General features: G+C 41.9%; 1 pseudogene across 1 annotated transcript; it reads right to left on the bottom strand.

Annotated features, from left to right (window-relative positions):
* Positions 1 to 1,905: 1,905 nt before the first annotated feature.
* Positions 1,906 to 7,074, bottom strand: LOC308511736 (ADP-ribosylation factor 1-like; annotated as a pseudogene). The gene is made up of 2 exons: positions 6,979 to 7,074; positions 1,906 to 2,543 (listed from the first exon to the last, which is right to left on the bottom strand). The product of its transcript is annotated as an ADP-ribosylation factor 1-like (transcript).
* Between the last annotated feature and the right edge of the window lie 13,228 nt (positions 7,075 to 20,302).

Raw genomic sequence — 20,302 nt, 5'->3', positions numbered from 1 at the left:
GACAACCCAAGCCTCCTGCTCTCTCCAGCTCCATGGCTGCTGCCATCTTTGTGACGGAGTGACAGAGTGAAGGAGTGGGGAGGTGATGGTTAATTTGCATATTACTCTTTTATTAGATAGGATTGCCTGATTTCTGTGGCTACGACTTCCAGTACTAGTTGAATAGGAGTAGTGAAAGCAGGCATCCCTGTCTTGTTCCTTATCTTATGGGAAACATTTTTAGTCTTTTCCTGTTGAGTATAATGTCAGCTGTGGATTTGTTATATAAGGCTTTTATTGTGTTGAGGTTTGTTCTCTCTATTCCTACTTTTCTCAGAGATTTTACATAAATGGGTGCTGGATTTTGTCAAATTCTTTTTCTGCATATATTGATAAGATCATGCAAATTTTGTTCTTCATTGTGTTTATGTGGTTTAATATGTTAGTTGATTTGCAGATATTATACCAAACTTGCATGCCAGGAATTAATCCCAATTGATCATGGTGTATTTTTTAGTAGTTAAGAGACTTATTCTAATAGCTATAATTGCAGTGCTTGTTTGTTGAAATGAAAACTGAAAACACGTATACAAAACAGTTGATTACTAACTATGAATTTAAAGCAGTAAGAGGTTCCATGACACAAGATAAACCAATTCTGAGGATTTCCCTAAGGTAAATTTTAAGAACTCCAGCTTCTTTATTGTTTACCCAACTACAACAGAAACAGTAGAAGTTGTTGTTTTTTGTTTGTTTGTTTGTTTGTTTGTTTTTTTATCTCAAATATGACCCTTGCAGGCCAAGGGAATGAGAGCACATTTTGACGGGGTCTCTAAGGAGCTAGGTTCTAAGATGACTGGTCACCTGTCTGTGTTCCTACTGGTGAGACCCAAACAACCTGGAGTGAGTGCATATGCATGGGAACCATGGGGGTCTTCCCTTCTGACCAGAGTTGTCCCACCACAGCACCTATGCTGACCCATGCTGAACCAAGGGAAGGCTGGTGTCCCTCTAAGTGGTTCTCAACCTTCCTAATGCCGTGACCCTTTAATATAGTTCCTCATGTTATGGTGACCCCCAATTTCATTGTTAAAAATTGAACATAATTAAAGCATAGTGATTAATCACAAAAGCAACATGTAATTATATATGTGTTTTCAGATGATCTTAAGCGACTCCTGTGAAAGGGTCACAACCCAAAGGTTGAGAACCACTGCAAGGGGTCTGTGAGTGGTGGTCCCAGTCCCAGACCATTCCCTGGACAGTGGTATAAGTACAGGTACCAGTAAAAATGCTGTGGGATGTAATGAGCCAAACAGATAGAGCCTATGAAAGAGCATGAATGACCACACAAAATGTATTGTGACTGGTTCTGCCCAAAGCACACTCCAGAGAGGAGACAGGCTATGGATCGACTGGACTCAAGCTGTTACATTTCTCCCTTCTCTGTGCTCAAGTGCCTCCTTACCTTGTTTGTGTAACTATTTTAAAAATGCTCTGAGTTTGCAGTAAAAACTAATCATCAAAATGGATCTCAAAACAGATGTAAAGCCCAGAGGAGGATTGTTGAGCTGATCTGACAGGTGCTCCTAGAGGCCCTGGCCTGGGTTCCTAAAATCCCTTCTCAATACTAAACAAAGAGTTGATTCTGTTTTTATTTTTAAAAAAAACAAAAACAAACAAACAAACAAAAACAACTGAGTAATATTACATAGGTGTACCAGAGACTGCCTCATTGGAAACAAGAACTATTTACATTTAATAAAAACCCAGTTGCATGCTGTATCTGCATACGTACAGCATGATGAAACACACTGAGACTGACCATGGAGACAGTTTATAGCACTCACACCACAGTTGTACATCTGCCACATGAGATGAAAACAAGGGTGATGGAGGGAATGAGTGGGAAGAGAGGATTGCTGCTCACTTCTGGTTCCAGAGCTGATTGGACAGCCATTGCAGTCCCTCATAGAGCCTGTCTCCACTGGTGGCACAGATAGACTGAATGTACAAGTTCCTGAGGAGCATGGTGTGCAGGCCCAGTTTGTCTGTGATCTCTGCTGCATTCATGGCGTTAGGGATGTCCTACTTGTCTGCAAACACAAGTAAGACAGCATCCCTGAGCTCATACTCCGCCAGCATTCACATGAGCTCCTCTAGGGCCCCCTTCATGTACTCTATGTCATTGCTGTCAACTACAAAGATGAGACCTTGTGTGTTTTGTAAATAGTGGTACCACAAAGGCTGGATCTTGCACTAGTGGCCCATGTCCCACATGGTGAAGTTGATGTCCTTATAGTCCACGGTCTTCACTTTGAAAGTGATAGTGGAGATGTTGGTCACGATCTCACCCAGCTTCAGTATGTACAGGATGGTGGTCTTTCCCACAGCATCCAGGCCCACCAGGAGAAAATGAATTTCTTTTCTGCCCAAAAACAGGCCTTTGCTAAGGCTCACAAAGATATTCCCTATGCTGTAGACTAAAGGGAGAGACACTGGCCAGAGAAACCCTTGGAAGCCAGGATGCTGCTGCTACTCTGAGCCAGAGATTGGTATTGCTTCTACAATGGTGTATGATCTTTTAATGTATTTCTTGATTTGATTTGGTAGTACTTTGTTGAAGATTTTCACATCTAAGTTTATCAAAGATGTTTACCTATAATGTGCTTTATTTGTTGTGTCTTTATCTGGTTTTAGAATTAGGATAATGTTGGCCTCATAAAATGAGATTGGAAGTTGCCCCTTCACTTGGATTTTTCAGAATAGTTTGAGAAGTACAGGTGTTAGTTCTTAGAAAGTTTGATAAAAGTCACCATTGAAGCCATCTAGTTCATGAATTTTATTTGCTGGGAGTTTTTTGGGTTTTTTTACTGCTTTGATTTCACTAGTTGTAATTGGTCTATTCAGATTTTCTGATTCTTCTTGATTTGGTTTTAGAAGATTGTATGTTTCTAGGATTTTATACATTTTACCCAGGTTATCCAATTTGTTGGCATATAGTTGTAAATAGTATCTTCTTGCTATTCTTTGTTTTTCCGTGAGTTAGTTGTTGCTTCCCCTCTTTCATTTCTAATGTTATTTATCTGGGTCCTCTCTCTTTTTTTCTTGATGAGTCTGGTTAAAAGTTCGTCAATCTTATTTATCTTTTCCAAGATTTTCTTCTTAGTTTTATTTATCTTTTGTATTTTTTTTTTAGTCTCTTTGTCATTTATTTTCACTCTAACCTTTATTATTTACTAGAGGCCCGGTGCACAAACATTTGTGCACTTGGGGGGGGCGGTGGTCCCTCAGCCTGGCCTGTGCCCTCTCGCAGTCTGGGACCCCTCGGGGGATGTCCACCTGCTGTCTTAGGCCCGTTCCCCAGGGGATCGGGCCTAAGCTGGCAGTCAGACATCCCTCTGGCAGCCCGGCAGCCCTCAGGGGATTTCCACTTGCCAGTGGGGAGCAGGCCTAAGCTGCAGTTGGACATCCTTAGTGCTGCTGAGGAGGTGGGAGAGGCTCCCGCCACCACTCCTGTGCTGGCAGCCATCAGCTTGGCTTGTGGCTAAGCAGAGCTCCCCTTGTGGGAGTGCACTGACCACAAGGGGGCAGCTCCTTCATTGAGCGTCTGCCCCCTGGTGGTCAGTGTGTGTCATAGTGGCCAGTCATTCCCAGTCATTCTGCTGTTAGGGTCAATTTGCATATTACCCTTTCATTATATAGGATAGAGGCCTGGTGCACAGGTGGAGGCCGGCTGGTTTGCCCTGAAGAGTGTCCCGGATCAGGGTGAGGTTCCCACTGGGGTGCCTGGCCAGCCTGGGTGAGAGGCTGATGGCCGTTTTCAAGCTGGTCATGCCCCCCGGTGACCCAAGCTCCAGGCCTCTCCTATTTTTCTCCCCCCCCACCTGGGATTTATTTATCTTCTGTAATTGAAACTTTGTAGCCTTGAATGGGGGCCAGGTCCTGCGAAAGAAGGTATCTGGGATTTATTTATCTTCTGTAATTGAAACTTTGTAGCCTTGAGTGGAGCAGAGGGCCCTCCAGGGAAGGTGGGAAGCTTGGCTTCCTCCATCACCGGGGGCAACCCAAGCCTCCTGCTTGCTCCAGCTCCATGGCCACTGCCATCTTAGTTGGGTTAATTTGCATAATTGCTCCTGATTTGCTTGTGGGCGTTGCTTGTCGGTGTGGCTTGAGCATAGTGGAGGATGGTTAATTTGCATGTTTCTCTTTTATTATATAGGATTTTCTTCTAATTTTTACTCGAACCTTTATTACTTATTTTCTTCTAGTCACTTTGAAGTTTATTTATTGTTCTTCTGTTAGTTCTGTAAGGTTCAAGGTTCAATTGTTTATTCATTTTTTTAAAAAATTATTTTTATTGATTTCAGAGAGGAAGGGAGAGGGAGAGATAGAAGCATCATGATGACAGAGAATCATTGATCAGATACTTCCTGCCTACCCCACACTGGGGATTGAGCCTGCAACCTGGGCATATGCCCTGACCAGGAATTGAACCATGATCTCCTGGTTCATAGGTTGACACACAACCACTGAGTCACACTGGCTGGGGTAGATAGTTTATTTGAGGTTTTTCTTGCTTTTTGAGGTAGGCCTGTATTGCTATGAATTTCGCTCTTTATCCTGATTTCATTTGTATTCTAGATTTATGTTTTTTTTTGTATGTGTTCATTTTTAATTATCTCAAGGTAATTTTTACTTCTTCCATGGTCTAATCATTAACCCATTCATTGTTTAATAACATGTTACTTAGTCTTCATGTGTTATGTGTGGGTTTTTTTTTTCTTTTTGTAATTGATTTCTAGTTTCATACCATTGTGGTCAGAGAAGATGCTTGATATGATATGATTTCAATCTTCTTAAATTTGTCAAGACATGTTTTGTGTCCTAACATGTGGTCTATCCTAGAAAATGTCCCATGTGCACTTGAGAAGAATAGATATAGGGTTCAAAAAAATGGTTATAAGGACACTCAAAAAATGTAGTGAGAACTTCAACAAAGAGATAGCTGCTTTGGAGTGAAATACTCTGCAGATATCAATTAAATCCATCTGATCTAGTGTGTCATTTGAAGCTTCTGTTTCCTTGTTTATTTTCTGTGTGGAATATCTATTTATTTATGTCAATGTGTTAAAATCCTCTACTATGATGGTATTACTGTTAATGTCTCCTTTCACATCTGTCAACATTTGCTTTATATATATATATATATATATGCACCAATGTTGGTGCATAAATGTTTATTAGGATTATAGTCTCTTGTTGGATTGCTCCCTTTATCATTATATAGTGTCTTTCTTTGTCTTGTATTATCAGCTTTGTTTTAATATATATTTTGTCTTATATAAATACTAGTGGCCCAGTGCATAAAATTCATGCACATTAAAAGGGAATTAATTAGAGGAAATATTTTAACATTGCTATTTGTCCTTGTTCTATAATAGAAGTGTCAAAAATGAAAGAAAATTAGAAAAATGTATATGAAAATCTCCCTCCTGTCAGAGTCTGGGGCACGCTGTGGGACCTAGAGTCAAGTCCCCGCCCACCACTAGCACATGTCGAAAATGTAGGAGACCCAGCCGGCCCCACCCCTGTCAAGACCCTTCATGTAGGGGAGCACAACCTCAGGTCACCTGGCCCAGTGCTGGGTGGTGGACACAGTCTCAGGTCCCCCATCAAGCCCTGCTGGGCAGGGAGCATGGTCTGAGATCCTCTGGCCTGGCACTGGGGCAGGGGGGGCATGGCCTGAGGTCCCTGTCAAGCCCCACTGTGCAGGGGGTGCAGCCTCAGATCCCCTGGCCTGGCGCAGTGGCTTGGGGGGAGCACAGCCTGAGGTCCCTCGCCCTGGCCAGGTGCCATGCAGCTTCAGGTCACTGCTGTTAGGTCATGAAGTTACGATGTCCTGTATAATTTGCATATTCTTCTCTTATATAGATTGCTAGCCCAGTGGATTTTTGGTTTTCATTTCTATTTGCATGAAATATATTTTTACTTCCTTTTATTTTTAGTCTGTATGTATATTTTCTTCTGCTGTGGGATATATATATATATATATATATATATATATATATATGTATTTTCTTATCCATTCAGCCACCCTATGTCTTTTTATTTCAGCAGTTAAGCAATTTGAATTTAAATTGATTATTGATAGGTACATATTTATTTCCATTTTTTCTTTATAACTATATTTATAACTATATTTCTCTCTCTTTTTTTTCTTTCTTCTGCTTAAAGAAGAGCCTTTAACATTTTGTGTAATACTGGTTTGGTGGTAATGAACTCCTTTAGTGTTTTCTTCTTTTGGAAGCACTTTATTTCACCTTCAATTTTATTTATTTATTTGTTGATGTTTTAGAGTTCTATTTTCTTTCTTTTTCTTTCACCATTTATTCCCCCTATACCCTCCTCCACTTCCACCAACCCTCCTCCCCCCTGCAATTACCACACTGTTATCCATGTCCATGAATTGCTTCTCCTTATTTTTCCTTTTTCCTCAATCTCTCCAATACCCAACACTCCCCCTGACCCCTCTCCCACCGCCACCAGAGCTGTCTGTCTGCTCTCTATCTATGAGTCTGACTCTATGTTTGGCTTTTTCATTTAGTTTTTCATTAAATTCCCCATATTAATGAAATCATAGCTCTGGAACATTTACACAATTCAATACTACTTGGCTATAAATAGGAAAAAAATGTTACCCTTTGTGAAAGCATGGATGGACCTGGAGAACTTTGTGCTATGTAAAATAACTCAATTTCTATTTCAAATGATAGGAGGGTGGGAAGGACTGGGAAAAAAAGAAGGCAAAGAGATTAGCCAAAAATATATAGGCATAACCCATGGTCACAGACAACAGTGTGGTAAAGGCTAGGGGAGGGGTGGGGGCTGGGAACAGGTGGTCAAAGAGTGGGAAAATGGGGGATATCTGTAATAGTGTCAACAATAAAAATAAATTTGAAAAAAAATTACAATAAAAAATGTGGGTATTTTTGCTACCTTGTCGTACGATTTGCTGAATTGATCCTCTGCTTCATCTAGGCTGCTATTGATACCTTTTAGTGTATTTTTCATTTCAGACATTGAATTTTGCATTTCTGAATGGTTCTTTTTTATGGTTTCTATGTCTTTTGTTTGCTTGCTATCTCTTTGTTGAAGTCATCACTACATTTTTTTGAGCATCCTTATAACCACTGTTTTGAACTTTATATCTAGCAGCTTGTTTGTTTCCATTTCACTTAGTTATTTTTCTGGGGTTTCTACTGTTCTTTTATTTGAGGCATATTTCTTTGTGCCCCCATTTTGGCTACCTCTCTCTATTTGTTTCTGTATATTAGGTAGTTCTGCTATTCCTTGGCATGGCTGCATTTTGTAGTAGTTGTCATGTGGGGCTCAGAGTTTCAGTCTCTTTGATCACTTGAACTAGGTACTCCGGAATGTTTCCTGTGTGGGTATGTGAACCCTCCTGTTGTAGCTGAGTTTTGAGTGCTGTTGGCCCATCTATGGGTGGGCTTACCCCTTCTCTTGTTATGAGGATTGACCATGATTGCAATGTATGAACTGCTGTGTGGTAGCTGACTCCACAAAGTTGAATTTGTTCCAAATGGTCTGTGTCTGCCAAGGTCTACCTTTGTCTGTGCTACTTGTGGAGTTAATTAGGTCATACTCTAATGTGGTCCGAACCACTAAGTGTGTTGTTTCTGGGGCCACTTCGAAAGGGATCCAGTGCTGGTCAATGTCATGAGCTGCCTGTAACTGGTACTGGGCTACCTGTTTGGAACTACAAATTGATCCACAGTTTGTGGTTGCCTTTGCTGGGCCTGGGTGTGTGTGGGAAAGGCCTAGCTGTGTATCAAGCCATTGCAACCAGTACTGAGCCTCAGACATGTCAGCAGAAGGCCCAAGGCTCTCCAAGGTCCACCTTTACCTGTTAGCTGCCTGTTAGGCCCAGTCACCAAATGAAACTCTGGTGGTTACATGAGTTGTGTGAAGGGCACTCAGTGACTCACTAGTTAGGAGTCAGTGGTATTCACCATAGTGATACAAATTCTAACTCAGCACCACTGCCAGGTTTGAGACTACTCAGCAGTAGTCTCAGGGTACACCAAATTCTGCTGCAGACCTTTATGTAGGGGCAGAGTCTCAGGGATTCATCAGGGTATAGCCAGCTGTATTCATCAGGCCCAAACAGACCAAGATTTGGCCATGTAAAATGAAGGCTCTGCACAGTAATGGTGACAATGGTCTGGTGTGGGAGGGAAATATGGCCCCCACCAAGAGCCACAAAACTCAGTTTTTCCCAGGGTTTTCCCAGACCTCCTAGAGCAGTGGTTCTCAACCTTCTGGCCCTTTAAATACAGTTCCTCTGTTGTGACCCAACCATAAAATTATTTTCATTGCTACTTCATAACTGTAATGTTGCTACTGTTATGAATTGTAATGTAAATATCTGATATGCAGGATGGTCTTAGCCCACCCCTGTGAAAGGGTCATTCGACCACCAAAGGGGTTGCGACCCACAGGTTGAGAACTGCTGTCCTAGAGTCTTCTGCAGCTCATGGGCAATATTGCAGAATGCAATCTCAGCAGGGCAAGGCCATCTGGCATCATCGAGTTAATTATTTTCCCCTGGTGGAGCTAGTGGAACACTTGAGGGTGGTAGAGCATCCTACTGTGGCCCTGAGAGATGGGGGACAACTTCTCAGGCACTCTGGCACAAGAGGTGCAGCTACTCTGGCCTGCAGGGGGTTGGGGATGTGTGTTGTACCACACAAGGTGCTACTGTGAGGTCTCACTGTAGCAGGAGTTGAAATTGTCCCCACCCTAGTTCCATACAACTCTGTCTCTGTTTCTCCCTAAGTTTGCCCTCAAGGTCATTTTTAGGAAGTCTATATAGTATACTCAGACAGCAGATTCCTTTGCAGTGTGTGAGATAGGCTGGGTGGCCAGGAGGGTGGGGCTTGTACAGTCCCCCAAAGCTAATACAATTTGTAAGGGAGTGTTTGTCCCAGAAAAGATGGCATCGGCGAGAGAAACTCAGCACAGGGAAACTGGTGGCTGTCTCTTCAGCTCTCTTCCTGGGGCTACAAAAACCCAGTATGTCCTTGCAAGCCTCTCCAAGATGAGTGACCTAAAACAAGATTTTGTGTATAGGTTCTTTAAGAGGGTGCCTGGATTTCTAGAAGACACCAGTCTCTCCCAGGAAAACAGTATCCTTGCTAATTTTCACAGCCAGATATTTTGGGGGCTCCTCTTCCCAGCTCTGGTGCTGTGGGCTGGGGAACCCAGCATGGAGTTGAGACCCCATGTACTCATTGGGGTCCTTTGCAGCTGAGATATTCATCTCAATTCTCAGCTGGTGTACATGGGTGCAGGGCCAGCCCTTTCTGCGTCTCCACCCTTCCTACTAGTCTCGATGTGTCTTCTGTAAATCATTGTTTATAAGACTTCTGTTCAACAAGTCTTCAATTGGTTAGTCAGGTTGGTTGTTCTACAATTTAATTATAATTCTAGTTTAGGTCTGGGAGGATGTGAGTGGATGCCATCTTCTTCAACTCCTTCATTGTTCCTTTTAAAAGAAGCATTATTTTCTCTCAGCACAGCAGCACAGATCTCATCTGCAGCTATCAATTCAACTAGAATCTTAAGACAAATGACTCCTAAGTTGTTTTCTCTCCTGAGATCTCTTTTGAGATTTTACTTTTATTCATAATATAGTCATTGGTGTGTCCCACTTGTATTTCATTTCTAAGTCAAACTTACTGCCTTCCCTCTAAATAGTACTTCATGAAATTCTCAGCATAGAAAGCAGGGTTTCCTAGACTGACTTGTCTCTTTCATTTAGCTTGCACATATTTTTTTTTTAATCCTTACCCAACGATATTTTTCCATTGATTTTAAAAGACAGTGGAAGAGAGAGGGAAAGACAGAGAGAAATATCGATGTGAGAGAAGCACATTGATTGGTTGCCTTCTGCAGGAGCCCTGACCAGGGCCGGGCTAGGGAGGAGCCTGCAAACCAACTGACGTATGTGCCCTTAACCGGTATTGAACCTGGGACCGTTCGGCCTGCAGGCCGATGCTCCAGCCACTGAGCCAAAACAACTAGGGCATCTTGAACATCTTTTTAACTTAAGTGATCAATTCTTTAACTATTTCCACAACCTGTTCTCTCAATTCCACCTTCATTGACATTGCCTTAGTTTAACTACTCTTATCTAGATCATGGCAAAACATGCTTAACCAATCTCTTTACTTTCCCATTGGTCCTCTTCAATCAGCCTTTCACTCTGCTGTTTTATTTATTCAAAAAACAATCAGACAATGCCAATTCTAAAATTTCTTCAACAAGCCCCTTAGCTTAGCATTTGAGACCTACTATGATTTGACATTGGTTGCCTTAATGGTCCTATATAAAATCTATTTACTCCATGAACCCTTCCCTTGACATACCTAACTACTGTGTCATGAATATGTTGTAGTTTTTCTAATCTCCATATTTTTGGACATGTTATTTACTCTTCAATAAATGTCCTTCTCTATCTGCCTTTCTGTATCAATTATTTACTCAGACTTCACTATTGAGTCATGAACTTTAGTCTCTAAGGAAGAGTTCACAATGATACAACCATCTCCAATAGCAATTTCAAATTATTTTAAGAAAAATACAAGTTGGTGAGAAAAGCCAGAGACCTTTTACCATCATTTGTTTTTCTGATTTTTAACACTGATAAAATGTTATCTTTTATATAGATATGTTGATATTGCACTAGCAGATATGTAATAGCTTTTTGAAATCCACTTTCCCTCAAACAGTTTGGCATCTATACATATAAAGAGGTAATATGCTCATTTGTCCATGATAGTGCCCATAATGACCAATTTGCATATTGATGCACAGGCAGCAGGGGGCCGGCAGCCAGAGCCAAGTTCCCAGGGGTCTGAGGACAGTGCCTGATAGGAGCCCAGACTGGAAAGAAGGAAGAGGAAGCAGCCACAGGGAGCTCTTCCAATCTTCCTGCAGGGACACCCTACCGCTATCCCAGCCCCCGCACCCCTGGGAGTATGGGAGGCTGACTGGATGGGGAGAAGACCCAGCCTCAGGGGTAGCTGCAAACCACACCTCCGCCTCCCCATCTCTTCCCCCGCCACTCCCACCAGGAGTGCCCACAACAACAGCACACCTGCGACCACCCATCAGCGCCCCAAGGCACAGGGCCCTCTGCCCACCGCTGCGGGGGGCCCCCTCCGCTGGGGCCGGGCATGCCTCTCCTCCTTACAACTCCAGACGTGGGTGGAGGCAAGCCTGAGTGGATCCCCAGGGTCAGACCCTTCCCCTGCCCAACAGCAGCAGTGCTGTCTCCACAGAGGAAGAGCACTGAAGCTTGCTGGGGGTGCAGCTAAACCCGCCCTCTTAGCCCGCCTGGCTCCGCCCTGGCCCAGCCCCCACCCCACTCCAGGAGATTGCATCCCTGCCCTGAGCAGATATAGCTGCAAACAGCCACATACAATTTAAAGAATGGCGCCAAGCGGGAAGGTTTGACAGTTACTCTTGCCTCGCTGCCTCCTAGTGCCCCCCTAACTCCCTGCCCCCCACCAGCACCTCCAGGGATGACCATCGCTGTAGGGCTGCTGGTCAGAGCCCACCCCTCTGAGGCCTGTGGAGCCCTCTGCAAAGCCTCTATAGCTACAGTCCCAGGAAACAATCATGTCCTCCTTCCCTAATCAGCACCTGCTACCTGTGAGGGTAGCCGTGGGCTTAAAAATAACAATCCCTTCCCGTTTAGACATCACTTACTTGATGAAACAGTTCTAGCTTTATTAGCTCAGAATCTCCTCATGACAACCCAGTGAGGTAGGTGGAGAAGAGATTACAATTCCCAAGGTATAAGCGTATGTATTCAGAAATGAAGCTCAGAGAGGAAAAGTGTCAAGCCCACTGGTTCCCAACGTGCAGCACACGCCCCCCCCCCCCGGGGGGGGGGGGGAATTTCCTTTTAAGTGGGGGCAGTTCGAGAATGAGTTAACAGTGCATTTTTTGCATTTCTTATGGTTCTAGGGGGCCTCATCTACAGCATATCCTACATAATAAAAGGCTTATATGCAAATGACCAAATGGTGGGATGACCAGTCACTGTGATGCGCGCTGACCACCAGGAGGCAGACACCTAATGCAGAATCTGCCCCCTGGTGGTCAGTGTGCTCCCACAGGGCGAGTGTGCTCAACCAGAAGCCAGGCTCACAGCTGGCTAGCACAGCAGCAGTGGTGGGAACCTCTCCCGCCTCTGTGGCAATGCTAAGGATGTCCAACTGACATCTCCCCAGGGCTCCCTGACTGCTAGAGGACACACACCAGTCTGAGGGATCCCCTCCTCGAAGTGCACAAATTTCGTGCACCAGGCCTCTAGTATAAAATATTTTCTGAAAATTATGATTCAGCCAAACTTCTTTCATATTTTGAATCTTCTGATTTCATCTGAGATGGTAGTGGTTTCCTATTGTCACAGCATGATCATAATTTCAATCACGCCAGGAGAAAAATTACTTATCTAGTCCTCTAATTCATTATACCTAGTTTTAATACCAAGGAAACACCATAAAACAAAAGTTTTCCTGTTTTTCATGATAATATGCTAATCATGAGATAGCTTATCATCCTTTTTATGAAACTAATCAGACTGGAATGCTTTATGGTGTTTTGCAATTGTATTATTCATTAGAGGGGCTCTTGCTGGCAATTTTCTAGTCAAATGAAGGTGCAGTAGCAACACTGTTCAGAACTAATGGAGATTATATCAGAAGTGGAGATTTTACAACTAAAACAAGAAGCATTCTGTCATTTTAAATTAAAATCTAATAGCTAGTGATTATAATTAAGTTTCTAACTACACAAACAACAGTAAGTAATTTCAAGTTGCCATTTTTTAATAAAAAGAACCTTTCAAAATTCAGTGGCAATATTTATTGCACAAAATCAAAACTCTACCCATCTTGAAGTCTCATTGGTCTTTCATAACTGGTTGTCCCATTAACAACAATTAAATACTGAGTTTCAAAAGCAGCTGTGCTAAGTATTGTTTAAAGGCATTAAGCACTAATGAGAATTAGTCAATCATATTTGAAGGGAACAACTTTTATTCAAAGTTTATCTGGATATATACACTAGAGAATCCACACATGCGGAAGCTCTGATTATACAGTACTTAAGTTTTTATTTTACTTCAAATGTTGAAAGAAAAATGTCAGTTGCATAGCTAAGTGATTATTGATCCATCCTCATATTTTCTTTTTAAACCAGGTAAACGAATATTAAATATACAAAGATCCAGATTGAGAATTTTCAATATTCTTGAGTTAACTGTTTAGAAAATTAAATTTAGTGTTTTGTTTTGTCTTGTAGGCATCAATGTGGTTGAAAAGCTTGGTGAGGGAGTAGTTTTACAAACTTTCTTTTTCATTTTAATAGCAGAATTGAGCTAGTCCCCTTAAGGGCACAGCTTTTATATGTAGATCCCTTACCTAGAAGACTCTATTGCTTTTTTGTTTGTTTTTAAATACAGCAACGTCCTGATATAAAATTAGATCTGAATAATTGTTTTGCTTCAAATGGTGACCATATTAAAAATGTATAGATTAATTTACATGGTTGCTACAGCTTTATGCTTAATACCCAAATTTGATTTTAAATGTGCAGTTAATGTAAAGATTCTTATTACAGAAAGGATGGACATAATCATTTCAAATGACTTTAATTATCATATTATGTAATAAATAGCCTCAATTATGTTTGAATATTTGCTGATGAGATGTGGAAGTAGTAAGGTAAGTTGTGGAATATGATGGGTGAAACACTGAGCATGAAAGTTATCTCACATCAGTAGTTCATTTAAAAAAAGGAAAAAAAAGAAATATATTTTGTATAATATTGCTTTCTACTGCTTTCTTTTTCTGGGAAATGCTATTTTCCAAAGAAAGTTAATGTATGACATTCAATAAATGATGAGCAACTGAATATAGGAGACTTATAATAACCTTTTAAATTTCAATTGAAACTGTGGTCTTCTAAATCTCAGAGGAAGATAAATTATCCTAATGTAATGTATCACTTTCAGCTCTACAAGGTGAAGATTTTTTGCATTAAAAATTTTGTTCTTATGGGGAAAGAATGCAAGATGAACTTCATTACTATAAAGCAATTAAGTGAAAATTAGATAATCACAAGGTGAGAAGAGCTCATTAATTAGAACAGCAGAAAAACACAGCATGCTGCCAAAAATGAAATACTTATGAAAAAACAGATATGTAATAGACAGTATGACAGAGTTAATATTAATTGCAAAGCTACTGAATATTAACGGAATGACATATTTTTTAAAATACAAGTTGATACATTTTTTAAAAGGGATTACCTTATAAATCTTGGAGCCAAAGGGTTTTATTTCCTATTCACTTTGTTTTCACACCCCCTTCTCCTGTTCCTTTTAAAGGTCTCCTTAAGCAATATATATATATTTTTTTGTTTCTTATAGGTATTAAAGAATATACACCTATTCCAATTTACATTCACTCATTTTTAATAGAACTAAACTCATTTCAGCATAAAAGGCTATATTTCAAAAACTAAAATGAGTTCTAAAGTGCTTATGCCCATGAATAATTCCAGATGCTAGTTCAGAGACTGAGAAAGAAAATGTATTAGTCTATAAAATGTGTACTCTGTCTCACTTAGTACTCTTATTGAACACTTCATGTTAAAACCATATGGTGAAATATTTTTGGAGCTCCTCTAATATATTTTTACAAGACAGTGTTATGAGTTTCATTAGTTATTAGCAAAAATAAGTTTAGAAGGGCATTTAACTATTAATATTATTAGGTTCATAGGAGAGCCTATAAACATAAATTATTTAAAATCTTATTGTGAAATATGCAACATTTAATATTTTTTAAGACACTGGATCATTTTCTGGATTTCCACTCTCATATCAACTGAAAGAAATTATCTCATCTGGCAATGCTATCAAGTTGATATCTAGTCACTAATTTCATTGTAATAAATTGCTTTTTGGGGAAAATTTAAAAAGTTCACATACTTAGACATAAATATTGATGAGTATACTGTCCCATTAAAAATAATTAATTTCTAACAATTTAACTATCATTAGGTCTGAGCTTATGCAATAATCTCTTAATTAGAATAGTGCCCTCTGTTGGAACACTAGTGTTTGTTACAAATTAATTAATTACTTTGCGATTGACAGCTTTTTATGGGGAGAGGAATAGAGAACAATAGTTAAAGGTATAAGTATTTTATTTCCAAAGATGATTTTAAAGAACTTATCCTTTTCCCATACTGTGGAAATAAAACATTTTGAAGAGCTGCTAAGGTGTTTATAAATAAAGATGAAATTTATTCTGACTATAGATTAGGAACTTTGCTGTTGCTAACAGCTAGTTTACTCCATAGTTTGTAAGGAAATATGGAGATAAAATAATCAAGTATTGTAGTGTTTTTCTCATTCATTGTCAAGCTAGCATTGCCATTACCTGGTGTTTTTCTCAAGAATTGCTATTAAGAATTTTATGTGAAAATTGTTGCAATTTAATGGTACACCATCCAAAATGTAGCTACAAGCCAAAGTACTTGAGTACAAGTTGCCATAAAATAATAGCAGTAAAGGTACTGTGTGTACAACACTTGGGAAACCAAAGATTTGTCTAGAAGAACCATTCAATAACGGAACAAGCATGTTGTCAGTACATTCTTAAGGGACATATAAAATACCTAAGCAGAACTTGAGTTATTATTTTATTAAGAACTTTAAAAAGTACCAGTAAATCATATCAAAATGCTCTGCTTTATAATATTTTCTTTCTACCAAAAATCTAACTAATTTGGTATATGTTTGAATGGGAATGGAGTATATAGAGATTTCTTAGACATTCTTACTATGTATTGAAGAAAATAATAATATATCTAATTTGGTAACATTTTGGCCATTTGTAATATTTTAATTTTTATAAAAACTTGCATTTTGTTAATGATTTTATAACCATTCATTTGAAAATAACTCCATTATCTTGGATTTTAGATATGTTTTGGTGGAGTGTAATTGTTGGTTTTGGGTTTTTTTTCAGATTAAATATCATAGTTAATTCAGCAAGAGTACTTCCCATCTCTTCATTAAACTACAGTTAAACATTTCCTATGTGTTGGGCATTGCATTTAGTAGTAGAGGTAGAGAGATGAATACATACCCAATTCTGGCTCTGTAAGATTTGCAGTAATGATGTAAAAATGAAAATATAATTTCAATGTAATGTATTGACCAACATGGAAAGTGTGAAAAAAATTGGTTTCAGATAAAAAAAAAATTATAAAAACTGTCTGGGAGGCTCAGGAACCATGAACAGAAAAGTTGAGATTTACACAGTGCCCCAAAGCATAATCATTTTGCCTAGTAGACAGAGAAAATAAAAAAAAAAAAAGAGTGCCTTTGGAGTTTTGTTCATGAAGTTATTACCTGAATTTTGTTGATGGTGTGCTATTTATTTATTTATTTATTTATTTATTTATTTATTTATTTATTCTCACCCAAGGATATTTTTCCATTGATTTTTAGAGAGAGTGGAAGGGAGGAGGGGGGGACAGAAAGAGAAAAACATTGATGTGAGAGAGACACATCTATTGGTTGCTTCCCTCATGCATGTGCCCCAATCAGGGATGGGGATTGAGCTGGCAATCAAGGTATGTGCTCTTGACTGGAATCAAATCCAGGACCCTTCAGTCCATGGGCCAACGCTCTATCCACTGAGTCAAACTGGCTAGGGCAGTGGTCGGGAAACTCATTAGTCACCAGAACCAAATATCAACAGTACAACAACTGAAATTTCTTTTGAGAACCAAATTTTTTAAACTTATATAGGTAGGTACATTGTTATTAACTTAATTAGGGTACTCCTAAGGCTTAGGATGAGCCACACTCAAGGGGCAAATAGCCTCATGTGGCTCCCGAGCCGCAGTTTGCTGACCATGGGGCTAGGGGAATTGTGTGCTTTTTCTACTGTATTTTTCAGTGTTTCAAATAAATTCTAAAAAAAATAGAATGTATATATTTTGGAGAATAAAAAGAAAAGTATTTTTAAATTGATTAAGTAGATATTACATTAATTCAACTTTTTAAAAAAATTCAACTTATCATATACCTGACCACATGGTGAAAAAACTTTTCCTGTTAAATAATGATTACTTTGGAGCATTTGTCCATGGAAATGCAAGCTGACATTTTGCTTATGATGTCTAGAGGCAGCACACTTGTTAAACACAATTTGTTCCTTCAGTTGCTTGACTTTCTTAATATTAAACAAATGAAAATCTTCCAACACCTGTGAGGTAGTATAGTGGTGTGGATAAGAACAGGTATTAGGAATGAAACTATAGTCAAAACTCAGTTCTCCAATGTGTTCTATCTCAAACAATTTGGTTCTCAACCAAGTTGATCATGGAAAAAATGACTTGGTTGTTGAACAAAACTTCAGTTAAAGATCCAGCAACCCTTCCTTGTTGATACCTGCATGATGAGTCATGCATCTCTCTGGCAACAAAGAAAAGAGAGAATGTGGGAGTATGAGTCAGGTTACCACTAAACTTCACATTTGCTAACATCTCAGGAAATTGTACTGTGAGTATTTTCATATTTGGGAGGTTTTGTTTTTTGCTTTTGGGGGTCTGAAATGGATTAATTCAATTTACATTATTTCTAATAGGAAAAAATGATTTGGTTTTTGAACAAATTGCTTCTCAAACAGCCTTCTAGAATTAAGTAAGTTTAAGAACTGAGATTCTACTGTACCTACATTTAAATACCACTTTACCATTTGCTAACAACATAGTCTTGGTATCAGTTACTTCAGGTGTCAGAGTCTGAGATTTCTCATTGAGGTAATGAAAATACTGTAAATATATATCCTATCGAATAAAAGAGAAACATGGCAATTAGCATACATCCGCTACCCTTCCCATTGGCTAATCAAGGCGATATGCAAAATAACTGCCAGCCAATATGGCGGCCAGTAGCCAGGCGGCTGGAAGCTAACATGAGACTTGCTTGCTTCAGTGATGGAGGACTCCAACATTCCCCGCCTGCCTTGCCAGCCTCTGAGCTTACAGTTTTAGAAACATTGTTACAAATAAAGAAGCTAAACAAAACCCCAGAAATCTGCTTTCAGCCCTCTGCGATCTCAGAGCTGGAGTTGATACAGTGTTTCGATTATAGAACCAAACAAACCAGATACCTGCTTTCAGTAGCAGAAGCCTCAGAGCTGGAACCAGAGCTAAAGCTGGCCCAGAATAAAAAAAAAAAGAAAGAAAACAAGGAACGGTTGGGGGCTTCAGTCACCTGACAGCCTGAAAACAGCCCTCAGCCCCTCACCCAGACTGGCCAGGCACCCCAGTGGGGACCCCCACCCTGATCCAGGACACCCTTCAGGACAAACCAGCCGGCCCCCACCCATGCACCAGGCCTCTATCCTATATAGTAAACGGGTAATATGCTTCCCAGCAACGGGATCAGCGGAGCCACGAGGCCTCCGGCACTGGGATCAGCGTGACAGGGGGCAGCGCCCAAACCCCCTGATCGCCCTGGGGCTCTGTGTGTGACAGGGGGCGGGGCCACAACATCCCTATCCGCCCTGCTCTGTTCATGACAGGGGAAGGCGCCCCAACCCCCTGATCAGCCCTGCTCTGTGCCTGATAGGGGGGAGCTCCCCAACCCCCTGATCCCCCTGCGGCTCTGTGTGTGACAGGGTGCGGCGCCCCAACCCCCTCCACGGGCCCTGCTCTGTGTGTGACGGGGTAGAGCCATAACCTCCCTATCGGCCCTGCCCTGAGTGTGAGAGTGGCGGCGCCCCAACCCCCTGATCCGCCCTGCTCTGTGCGTGACAGGGTATGGAGCCCCATCTCTCCTGATGGGCCCTGCTCTGTGCATGACAGGGGGCGGTGCCCCAACTCCCCAATTGGCCCTGCTCTGAGCCCGACCAGGGGCTCCACCTAGGGATTGGGCCTGCTCTCTGCCACCCAGGAGCAGGCCTAAGCCAGCAGGGTGTTATCTCCCGAGGGGTCCCAGATTGCGAGAGGGCACAGGCCAGACTGAGGGACGCCCCCTGCCCCCCGAGTGCACAAATTTTTGTGCACCGGGCCTCTAGTATATATATATATGTGTGTGAGTGTGTGTGTGTGTGTGTGTCTATATATATATATATATATATATATATATATATATATATAATCTAATAATAGACAAAGAGGGTAATTGACCGTACCTTCCTTATGCCTCCCATTGGCTAATCAGCATGGTATGCAAATTAACCACCAACAAAGATGGCGGTTAATTTGCATACGTAGGCTCCAAGTGGCTGAGCGAAGCCTAATGGCTCCCAGGATCTCGGTGGAGCAGTGAAGCCTGATGGAAGCCCTGTGTGTTTATGCACCCTGGGGGTGCAGAGGTCCCGCCCTAAGCAAATGCCAATGGCACAACTTTTGACTCCGAGAAGTGCCCTGGGGGCTGGAAGGCTGCTCCTCTGACCACAGCACTGGAGTCTCACTACTCCATCAGGAGAGGAGCAGAGAAAGGCCGGAGCCTCCCTCAAGGTGACCCGAAACCCCCACCCACACGAGGCAGGCCCCTGGGCCTGTGCGCGGAGGACTCACCTCCAAGCCCAGCTGGTGGCCCACCCGCAGCCATGGCACTCCTGGGTGCAGGCCCCAGCGGGACACGGGGTGGCTGCGGGGGCGCCTTGAGTCCTGGGCTCTTCGCCTGCCTTCTGTGGCTTCCTCCTGCTTCAGGGCCTCTCCCTCCGCTGCCTCCTCCTCCCCAGCACCCAGAGCAGGGGACACACCGAGGGTGCTCCCCGCTGGCCAAGGGGGTGAATGGAGCAGTGGGGACTCCCGGGTGAAGGGTCACCCTGGGGAGGAGTCCCAACACCACCAGGCCCGCTCCTATAGCACTGCCCAGGCCCTGAGTGCAGCATGGAGCCGCACAGGCCTGGAGGGCTCGGTGGGGAATGGTGCACATGCGTCTGGTGCAGCAGGATGTGCTGGGGAGCCACCCACCTTCCAGGGCCTCCTCCTGCTTCAGGGCCTTGACCTCCATGGCCTCCTATTTAGGGGCCTCCTCCTTAGGGGCCTCCTCCTCCCCAGCGCCCAGAGCAGCAGAACCACCGAGGGCGCTCCCCGCTGGCCAGGGGGTGAACGGAGTGGTGGGGACTCCCAGGGGAAGTGTCGCCCTGGGGAGGAGTCCCGACACCTCGACGCACCGCTCCTGTTC

Source organism: Myotis nattereri (genome assembly GCF_964212035.1).
Source record: "Myotis nattereri genome assembly, chromosome: X".
NCBI classification, from domain to species: Eukaryota; Metazoa; Chordata; class Mammalia; order Chiroptera; family Vespertilionidae; genus Myotis; species Myotis nattereri.
This window is presented reverse-complemented; position numbering and strand designations above follow the sequence as displayed.